The sequence below is a fragment of the Leptonychotes weddellii genome, unplaced genomic scaffold (genome assembly GCF_054177405.1).
Source record: "Leptonychotes weddellii isolate Sample4059 unplaced genomic scaffold, ASM5417740v2 HiC_scaffold_5958, whole genome shotgun sequence".
In the NCBI taxonomy this organism is placed as follows: Eukaryota; Metazoa; Chordata; class Mammalia; order Carnivora; family Phocidae; genus Leptonychotes; species Leptonychotes weddellii.
The window spans coordinates 1-10,550 of NW_028027980.1; the positions used below are offsets into that span (position 1 = coordinate 1).

Consider the following 10,550-nt stretch of genomic DNA (forward strand, 5'->3'; position numbering starts at 1 on the left):
AGAGAGACACACAGAGACAGAGACAGACAGGGAGAGAGAGACAGAGACACAGATGGAGAGACAGAAATTGAGAGACAGACAAACACAGAGAGACAGAGACACGGATTGAGATGGAGAAGGCGGAGACAGAGAAAGAGAAACAGAGACACAGAGACAGAAAGAAACAGAGACACAGAAATAGAGAGTGGGAGAGAGAGAAAGAGACACAGAGAGAGAGACAGACAGACAGACAGAGATGGGGAGAGAAACAGAGACAGATGGGGCGTCTGGGTGGCTCAGTCGTTAAGCATCTGCCTTCGGCTCAGGTCAGGATCCCAGGGTCCTGGGATCGAGCCCCGCATCGGGCTCCCTGCTCAGCGGGGAGCCTGCTTCTCCCTCTCCCATTCCCCCTGCTTGTGTTCCCTCTCTCACTGTGTCTCTCTCTGTCAAATAAATAAAATCTTAAAAAAAAAAAAACAGAGGGACACAGATGGAGAGACAGAGACCAAGAGACACAGATAGAGAGACACAGACACAGAGACACAAAGACAGACACAGAGATAGGGACAGAGAAAGAGACAGAGACACAGACTGAGCTGGAGAAGTGAGAGACAGAGAAAGAGACACAGAGACAAATGGAGAGACAGAGACACAGATGGAGAGACAGAGACTGAGAGAGACAGAGATGCAGATGGAGAGGCGGCAGAGACAGACAAGACAGAGCAGACAGCATCAGGACTGTCTTCAGGAGGCTCGGGGTGGACCTGGCAGGACCCCTGCCCTCTGGTCCCAGGAGGTGGGGTCTGGGCAGGCAGATGATCCTGTGTTTTTGAATTTCCCTCCTCTGCACGGAGACAGGGAACCACAGCCAGAGAGCAGGGAGGAGCAGGGAGGGAGGGGAATCAGCTCTGGTGACACGAAGCCCTTGGACCAAGTGAGGGCATCAGACCCTCTGAGAGGCCAGAGTGAGCAGAGCTGGGGGGCAGGTGCTTGGGATGCAGTCCCCTGCCCCCACCAACCCCCAGCCCCCACTCCCCGCGCAGCGTCCCAGGGGCTTTGAGCTGTCACAGTGGTTGGAGCGCATGAAGACCTGCCATGTGCCTCCAGCAGGTGGTAAACAGGCACTGCCCCAGGCCCCAGAAGTCCCTGCAGCTGACCTCTCCTAGGCTCCCCCACAGACCCCTCAGGACCAGTGCTAAAGGGTAAGGCCCAGCAATGCTGGGGGGCGGGGGGCAAGTAGAACTGTGTCCATGGGGACAGCCGCCCCTCAGCCCAGAACAGTGTCTCCAGGCCAGAGCCGTGGCCCAAAGGTCTAGGTAATCCTATTTAAGATAAGTTTCCAAATATTTAAATATTGCTTCCGATTAAAAAAAAAATCCTCTATGGACTTTGACCCATCCCCGACTGAATACAAAATTCAGGGAGAGAATTTACAGATAGACATCTTTCCTCCAAAATCCACCTACGTCCATGCCCACAAAATCCTGCAGACCTACCTCAGGCTTGTCAGGTCCCTGAATGCACTAATTTTCACTTATTTACACGTGGGGTTCCGGCGGATTCTGGGTGGGCTAGGTGGAGCCTGAGCATTCAGGGACATTGGCCAGGGAGTGCTCAGGTGGGTTTTGTCCCAGTAAAACCCCACTTGCTCAGACGACCCTAACGACCCTAATGCAGGACTTGCTCGCAGGGAGGCGGGCAGAGCAGGGGCCAGCCGTCATTTCTATGCTAATCAGCTTCCTGCAGCTTGATGGTCTTGGCCCTGCCAGGACCGCCCCCCTCCAGTACTGGAACCCTGCACGCCCTCGGCAGTCAGATTTTCCTGATTCAGCCCACCCCCACTGCCTCTGCCTGCGCCCTGGCTGAGTGCCATCACACACCTGCCTCACCATCTCTCAGGCAGGAGGACAATGGTCCTCAGTCCCATCGGCCCGCGGTGGGGGGTAGGACACCCCTCTTCCCGTGGAGTGCATCCCTGTGAGGGTGCCTTTCTCGGTGCACGCCCAGGGACAGGGAGAGGGGCTGGTGCTCGGGCTTTCCCTGGGGTCTCTCTGCCGGAGCCCCAGGTTTGAAATGCTGTTCTGAGGGTTCAGCCCCTTTGAAAAGCATTCAGAGCAGAGACTGCAAGGTACTGGCCTGAGGGAAAGGTGCTTTGGGGTCTGCTTTTTCCAACTTAAAAAAAAGGTGGGGGGGGAGTCACATAAAAACCAGACTTTCAGCTTCCCCGCCCCCAGCCCCTGGGCATGGGGACAAGGGTCCTCTTCTAGAGGAAGGCACCCTCCAGTCCCAAAGCCCCATTCCAGCACTGAGTGACCTCATGTGCATCACACGCCTGGCCCCTGTAAGCACCTGAGTTTAATACCCTTGATTTAGAGGAAAAGATAATTTTCAGGACTCTTAAATCAGGTTGTTTGAGGAAGATGTAAGGACACTGAGCTAGTCGACAGCTGGGTTGCCAAAACCTTACCTGCTCCTGGTGGAAGGAAATCATTCGAGTGTTGGGCTCGGTGTTTCGGAGAAAGAAAACATTTCACCGCTTTATTTCTGTCCCTGATTGGGAGAAGAGTTTTGGGTGCAGTGCAGGCTCGTTTGAGGATGCCCCTGAACAAGGGCACCTTGAGCCCACCCTTTCCACTTGGTCCTTTCCAGGCTCATTTGACAGACAGCAAAGGTAACCTGGCACAGCGGAAACTCCTCGGTGCTGTCACACCTGTCTGCAAATTACCGCTGAGTCCCCACACAGGGACACGGTCCCACGTGCTGCCAGAGTAAATTCCCCAGCCACACCTGAGGCCAGATGCTTTCTGCGACAGTGCTGAGCAGAGTCCGCACCAAGCAGCTGTTCGCCGGGGCATCTCTACACCAACCGTCCGGCTCACCCCATCCCCGGTCCCGGTTTCCAACCTCGACCCTTGCCTGTGCTGCCATAGCTCGAAGACCGTGTCGGCCGCCCTGATCAGCAACGGGGTCAGCTCGGTGCAGCTCCCAACATGCCGCTGGGAAATGCCCGGTGACAGAACAGCTTGGTCCAGAACACCCATGCATTCCCCCCACAGGCAAATACCAGTGTAATCTGCGCGCCGAAAGGCAGGCGTAAGCCTGGTCAGAGCAGCGCTATCTGTAAAACCCCCAAAATGGAAACCACTCAGATGCCCATACACAGTATATCCGACCGAGAAATGATGCTATTACCACAATCAGGTGTTATTCAGCAGGGAGAATGAATAAACTGGAAAAGAACCTGATACGGATGACTCGCAAATACTATAACGAACAAGACACTGGATACTATATAATTCCATTTATCTAACAGATGAAACAGGCAAAATTTATCTACCGTGATAAAAATCAGGGGAGTAGTTAACTTTAAGAAGGAAACCAATCAGTATATCCTGATATATGGAAAATACCATAATTTTTAAAAGATTTTAGTAGATACTTCACCAGAGAATATACCTGAATGGCTAATAAGCCCATGAAAAGATGTTCAGGGGGCACCTGGGTGGCTCAGTCAGTTAAGCGTCTGCCTTCGGCTCAGGTCATGATCCCGGGGTCCTGGGATCGAGCCCCGCGTCGGGCCCCCTGCTCGGCGGGAAGCCTGCTTCTCCCTCTGCCCCTCCCCCCCCTCACTCTCTCTCCTGCTCGCTCTCTCTCAGGTAAATACATGAAATTAAAAAAAAAAAAAGATGCTCAGCATCATCAGTCACTAGGGAAATACAAATCCAAACCACAGTGGGATACACACCCACTAAAATGGCTCAAACCAACAGGACCGACCACCCCGTGTGCTGTAGGAACACATGATGGTACAGCCATTTGCAAAACAGTTCAGCAGTTCCTCAAAAAGTTAAATATGGGGTCACCACCACCTGCATTAATTTCCCGAGGCTGCTGTAACGAATGACCACTAACTCAGTGGCTTAAGGCAACACAAATGTATCATCTTGTCGTCCTCGAGACCGGAAGTCTGAAATGAGTCTTCAAGGGGCTGCAGTCCGGGGGTGGGCAGGGCTGGTTCCATGGGAGCCCTGGGGGCGGGGGGAGAATGCTTTTCGCCACTCACCTTCTAGAGGTCCTGCTTGCATATTCCCGTGGTCTGCTCCCCTGACGTGGCCACTCCCGCCTCCCGCTTATAAAGACCCTTGTGATCACATTGAGCCCCCCAGATAATCCAGGCTCCCCATCTCTAGGCCCTCAACTTCATCACATCTGCAAAGCCCCCTTGGCCGTCTGAGGCCGTGGTCACAGTGCACGTGTGTGTGCTGATGCACTCCACGTCTAACGGGAAAGATGCGGCCAGAGTTCAAGACAACAGAAGACACAGGGCAGCGCAGTCAGACGTCGACTGACCGCACAAAGGTAGCCACGCTCCAGCTTCTGAAGTCCCATGGGCACCCTAGGCCCAGGTAACGTCTGACCCCAAATTCATCATTATGGCTCAACTGAAACGCTGGTTCACAAAGCGTGCCCCAGAGTTCACCCCGAATACAACAGCAACTGGTGAGTGAAAGGATGACCGGGAACAATTTGGTGAGGAGTGAGATGCGTAGGCTCCTATCTTTAGACGGCAAATCCGTGCGGTCAGTAAATGCAGGCGACCAAAGCCTCGGGCATGACATGGCTGAGCCGCACGAGGCCCAAGAGCCACCTGCCCGTCACGCACCTGAGCCAAGCGCCAGCGTGAGCGGGAAAGAAGATGCTTCCCAAAATGCTTCCCCACAACAGCCCAGAGGCTCTCGCTCTGGAAGCAGAGATCCAAGACGAAGGGACAGATTGGGGATGACACGGGCCAGAGCAGGGGGACATGACAGACTGTCTTGCTTACTTGGGGTTTTACTTTTGCGGCTGTGTTAGCAAACAGTACTGGTGGAACAGAAACGGGAAAGGAGAGCTGTGTGTTTGGCGGTCGGGTGTTGTTACTGTTCTCGTTTTGGAAGAGTGCTTGCCTTCCTGAGCTCAAACTTCTGGAAATGACCCGGTGGGAAGACGGAGAGCCGGCTGTCAGGGGCAGAGCGTGTGATCTGTCCTTTGTCTTTACCACCAAACCTCACCAGGTGACGCACACGCTACTGTCTTTGGCACAACCCTTCGGACTCGGTCACAGTACTGGCTTGAAGGAGGCGAGCCTGGGTCACACCACGACCGGGACGCTTGTCACGGACATGACGGCAGAGGCGGGTAGACAGACGGATGGAAAACGTCCTCCTAAGAAAGTCCTCCCTCGGCTGTGTTCCACCTGCTCCGAGCCTCCCAGAGACGGGGACCACGAGCTCCTCACCGCCAGCACTGAGCACGGCAGCCTCGGCCACGGGCAGGACGGCCACCGCCGCCGTGGCCAGGAGCACAGGCTCGGGGGAGGCCCCCGCCATCGGCGGCCTCGGGCGGGCTCAGCGGCCACACACAGCACCTTCTTCAGGAAGAGGCTGCTCGAAAACAAAGTTCAACTCGCCAAATCGTCAAGGTCTTCCCGGCTTTATTCTGCGCTTCATGACTCAGGCAGCGTCCACCCAGCAGACAGGCGGGAGCTCGGAGGAGCGGCACGGAGGACCTTCACAGGCAGAGGGAGCAGGAACAAGGCCGTTACACCACACATTACACCACACGGGGCGCCTGGCGCGCTTGGTCGGCTGAGCGTCCGACCTGGTCTCGGCTCGGGTCACAATCCCGGGGTTGTGGGATCGAGCCCCGCGTTGGGCTCTGTGCTCCGTGCTGAGTCTGCCTCTGTCCTTCCCGCTCATCCTCTCACTCCCTCTAAAATAAATAAATAAAGTTAAAAATAATAAAAATAAAAAGTGGGTTGGTTGTTGCGACGTTACTTCCCTCCAGGGGAAGGCAGGGGTCTGGCAGACGGATGGCCCGACCAGTGCTGACCAGGCAGGTCCTGACTGACCGGCTGAAGATTCCCTTTCTGGGAGATCCGAAACTGCCACTGTCTTGGTTTGGTGACATGAGGCTTAGCACACGTGACTCCACCCGAGGCCATTGCCTTCTTTGTAACAGGGCCTCATAAGGACTAAGTGGGTGACACACGTGCTCCGGGGGGCGGGGGGGCTACCCGTCCTCACATCCGTTGCTGCCCTGGGCTCAGTGTCACAGAGGGCTCAGCCCCCGGCTTCTGCCTGCTCCAGCCAATGGGGGCACCGCGCGGCCGTCGGAGGGCGGGAGGAGGGGACAGGCCGCTGTATTTCTCTGCTCGGTGTTGGAAGCACCTCCCGCATCAGGGGCAGCTTCTGGTCCCAGTCTCCAGCTCCAGTAGGGGCCCTATCCTGGCTCTGGTGTCCCCACTGCCGACCTGTTTCTCCCGTGGCTCGTGGCGGGGGCTCTGGCCTGCCCAGCCACCTAGCTATTTGCAGCTCTCCCCCTAGGACTTCATCATTTGCTCAGGTTACTAACTTCCCTCTGTTTTCCAGATTGAAACCTGACTGACAAAGTGCTCAATAATAGGAGCTACTATTTGTAAACTAAGCACTTTCAGATTCACAGTATTTGATGCCCGTTTGCAGTAATTGTATGTTTACATGGCTCCCCCTCCCACTTGATTACACATTGAGTGGGAATAATGTTTATAAAACGCAGTTGTCTCGGCTGGTCGGGCCTCCCAATACCCGTTCTTTTTTAGTAAGAGAATCTTCCCTTTATTCAAGGAGACAACGTATCTCACTAAAAACAGTGCTCCACTTGGTCTGGCTCCTGGAGGCTGCCCTGTCATTTGCCACTGAACAAAATTCCCAACGGACAAGGAGTCATTCATTTTTGTTGCCCTTGGGATACAAACCTGTTTTCTACCACCCAGGGGTTCAGTCCTGCAAGATGTACTCAAGTGCCTGACACACAGTAGGTGCTCAGGCAAGAGGCGATGACTGATTCGCTTTTCATCACCCTGAACCCAAACTGGGACCCAATGACCATCACCCTGACTTATTGCATTATTCATAGGAACTCTTACAAGTGTATAAAGATCAGATCCCATTTAGTTGAAAAGAACACAAATGCAAGAAAATGGGCTGACCTGGAAATCTAGACATATGGACCCATTTCCTGTGACTATTTCCTTCCCGGCCTCTGCCCACTGTGGGTGATGTTAGGACAGAGGCATTTCCTCTCTGGCCTCCCCAAAACTGGCTGAGACTAGTTAGCATGCGGGGCGGACTCCACCTCCAACGAGTAACCGGAGATCTAGAGCTCTAGCTTGACTGGGCGGAGCCAACGCCCTCCTGTCACCTCATCACCTCAGCCTAAACCCTACCCTCCCTGTAAGAGGCCTGCTGAGGCCCCAGCTCACACTACTATGTGGGAACAAAGCTGGCGTGAGCCAGCAACCACGTCCAGTCACAGAATAGAAAGGCGTCTTCCAGAGGACACAAGCAGCTTTCAAATGTTTACCATGAGCCACCATAAGAAATATGGTTGTGTGTGGGTGCAGCTGAATTTAAAATATCAGAAAGTAGTAACAACTTACAGCTGAGATGTCCTTTTTACTTTTTAAAGCCATTAGAGAAAAAGGCACTTGACAGTTCTGATCACCCACGTAGCAACGCGCCCCCCTCCAGCTCGGCAAAGCAAATGCAGTGTCCTGGGGTGACCCTCTGCCTCCCCCCCTCCCCAGGTCATCCATTAACACTGCTTTGCTTCTTTTTAATCTTACCACCCACCCATGCACCCCTACACATTACAGGTGAATTTCACCTGTTTGCATTTTATGAGTGGAATCATGAGAGTAACTCAAACACTGCACTTTTCTATCCTGCTTCCTTTGCTCAAAATTGTTTGCGAGATTCATCGCTGCTCTTGCTTACAGCTGTGGCCCGTTTCCTTGTATTATACCCCATCACGTATTATCAACATACTGCAATTGACTTATCCATTCTATTAGTGATGGACACGGGTTCTTTCTAGTGTGGGGCCGCTCGACTAACGACGCCATAAACATTGGTGTCCAGGTCTCCTGCCGCGCTCGGGCCCGCGTCAGGGTGTCGCGGACAAGTGGAATTGCTGGTGACGGGATATACTGAACTTCGCTAGATATTCTACTGACAAACAGCTTTCCAGTGGTTGTAGCAATAAACAAACTAAAGAAACAAATAAACAGAATAAAAATTAAACCAAACAGTGGTTTTACCAATTTACACTCGGCTAGCAGCTTATGAAGGTGTACATTGCCCCCCATCCTTACCCACTCTTACTCATGTTGGGACTTACATCTCTGGGGTCCAAATGGTATCCCATTTGTATTTCCCTTATAGAGATTAAACTCCTTTCCACGTGTTTATTGTCATTTACATTTCCTTTTTTATAAAAAGTCTGTTAATCTTTCACCATTATTTTTTTTTTAAGAGAATGCACGCACCAGTGGGTGGGGGGCAGAGGGAGAGAGAGAATCTCAAGCAGACACCCCGCTGAGCACAGAGCCTGACATGGGGCTACATCCCACGACCCTGAGATCATGACATGAGCCCAAACCAAGACTCAGACACTTAACAGACAGAGTCACCCAGGTGCCCCTCACCCATTTTTTAATTAATTTTTCTTATTGATTCGTACAAGCTCCTTACATATTCTGCACTTCTGTCAACTGTATGTCTTCTCCCACTCCCAACAACAAAAAGTCCTAAACAAAATGTTAGCAAATCAAACCCAGCAATGTATATATGGAATAAAATATCATGACCAAGTTGAGATGATCTGAAAAATTCAAGGTTACTTTAACACTAGAAAATCAATGTAATCCACTTATTAGATTAAAAGAGAAAAATCAAATAATCATCTCAGTGCAAAAAGGGCATTTGATAAAATTCTACTTCCTTTCATTAAAACACACACACACACAAACCTAACAAACTAGGAATACAAGGGAACGTTCTTCTGATAAAGGGTAGTCTCCGAGAACCTCCACCCTGAGCCACACTCAACAGCGGAGGTGGGAAAACCTTCACGCTGAGACCGGGAACAGGTGAGGGTGCGCAGGACGCCCGTGTGTCCTCCGTCAGAGCAGAGGCGCTCAGGCTATGAGGCGAGAGAATGGAAGAACGACTGGACAGAACGAGGGTAGGCCTGGGAAGAAGCAAAGCGTCATCACTCACAGACCATATGATTGTCCAGGTCAGAAATTCAAACCAATCTACAGATAAAGAACAAGAAATAATGAAGCTGAGCAAGGCAGCCGAACACAAAATCAGTGTTTAAAGACTGTCTTCCCAGCAACAAACAACTTGCAAGTGGGACTTAAAAGGGATCATGATGGCATCAAAAAGTGAAGTATCTAGGAATATATCTAACATGCTTAAGATCCTATGGAGAAAACTAGTAAACGTTGAGAGACTTTTTAATAGATGTATGCCTAGCAGATTGGAGGAGTAAACATTGAGAAGGTGCCAACTCTCCCCAGGCAATCCCAGCACCCACATGTGAAGGCTTCTGGGAAGAACTGGACGAGCTAATTCTAAGGTTCACTTGGAAATACAGAGAACCAATTGAGAGACTTTTTCCTCGTGTTTTCATGCTGGTTATGAGCCTCTACACTGACTTCATCGGCAGCAGTGGACTGCAGCCCTCAGTTCAAACACCACCGAGCCAGTTCAACACCTGACCCCCCTCCCCCCCACACACACGCTTCAGTGCTTTTGTTTGAAAACACACTCAGGGCGGAATGGACATCCTTGTGTATCAGCTCTAAGATCTCCAGCAGCTTTCTGAGGGACCGAGTCCTGTCCTGTCCCTACTTTACAGGGAAGAGAGGCTCAGAAAGGACAGAACTCAAAGTTCCAGTGGAACTGAAGTCAGGGTTAGGAGTGCAACCCAGGTCTTCAAAAATCCCATGCCAGGCTGAAAAAGCCACCTGCACAGGGTCTGAAGGCTTCCGGATTCCCCTTGAAGTCAAAGGAGCAGAGGAGTTTGGCTGGGAGCGTTGGGCCTTACCCAGCTCCCTGAACTCCAGGAGAAGCTCGAAGGGACCCAGCATCCCAACAGACCTGCAGGTGCCTGGAGCATCAGGTGGGACTTACTGAGCAACTGAGAGCGCTACAGTATGCCCCCTCGGTGGGAGCAAGGCAGGCTTGTAGAGCCAGATAGGACAATGGCTCGGTCATGTTCATTCTATAGACAGAAATCCATACTTGGCGGACTGTGTGCCAGGCACTAGCCCAGGTACTGGGGATGCCCAGGTGAACCCACAAAAACCCCGCTCTCCTGAAGCGAACACTGGGGAGAGCTATATACAGATGTGACGTGAGGTGGTAGTGAGTGCTCCAAAGGCAGATCGGCCCCAAGAAGGGCGGACCAGTGCGGGAAATTCTACCTGGTGTGCACACCTTCAGCCAGGCTGAGAAGGGGCCAGAGTTGAGACCTGGATGCGGAGCCTGGCCCAGAAAAAGCCAGAAGAGTGGCACAGCCAAAGAAATCACAAGAGCAAAGGCCCTGAGGTAGAAACTGCTTGTGGCTTAATTTTTAAAACCCTACTACCCTTCATATACATTACCTTATCTCAACCTTACAGCAGAAAGAGCTGTACTTTATGGACAAGGGACGTGGGCTGGAGGGAAGAACATCTACTTCACGGGCAGTTCGGGCCCAGC

The 10,550-nt window shown here is 52.2% G+C and overlaps 1 long non-coding RNA gene across 1 annotated transcript; it reads right to left on the reverse strand.

The window, feature by feature from the left end:
* Positions 1–3,265: 3,265 nt before the first annotated feature.
* LOC145719629 (uncharacterized) lies at positions 3,266–10,550 on the reverse strand. The gene is made up of 2 exons (XR_014142508.1): positions 10,454–10,550; positions 3,266–8,048 (listed from the first exon to the last, which is right to left on the reverse strand). It is a non-coding gene; the product is annotated as an uncharacterized LOC145719629 (long non-coding RNA).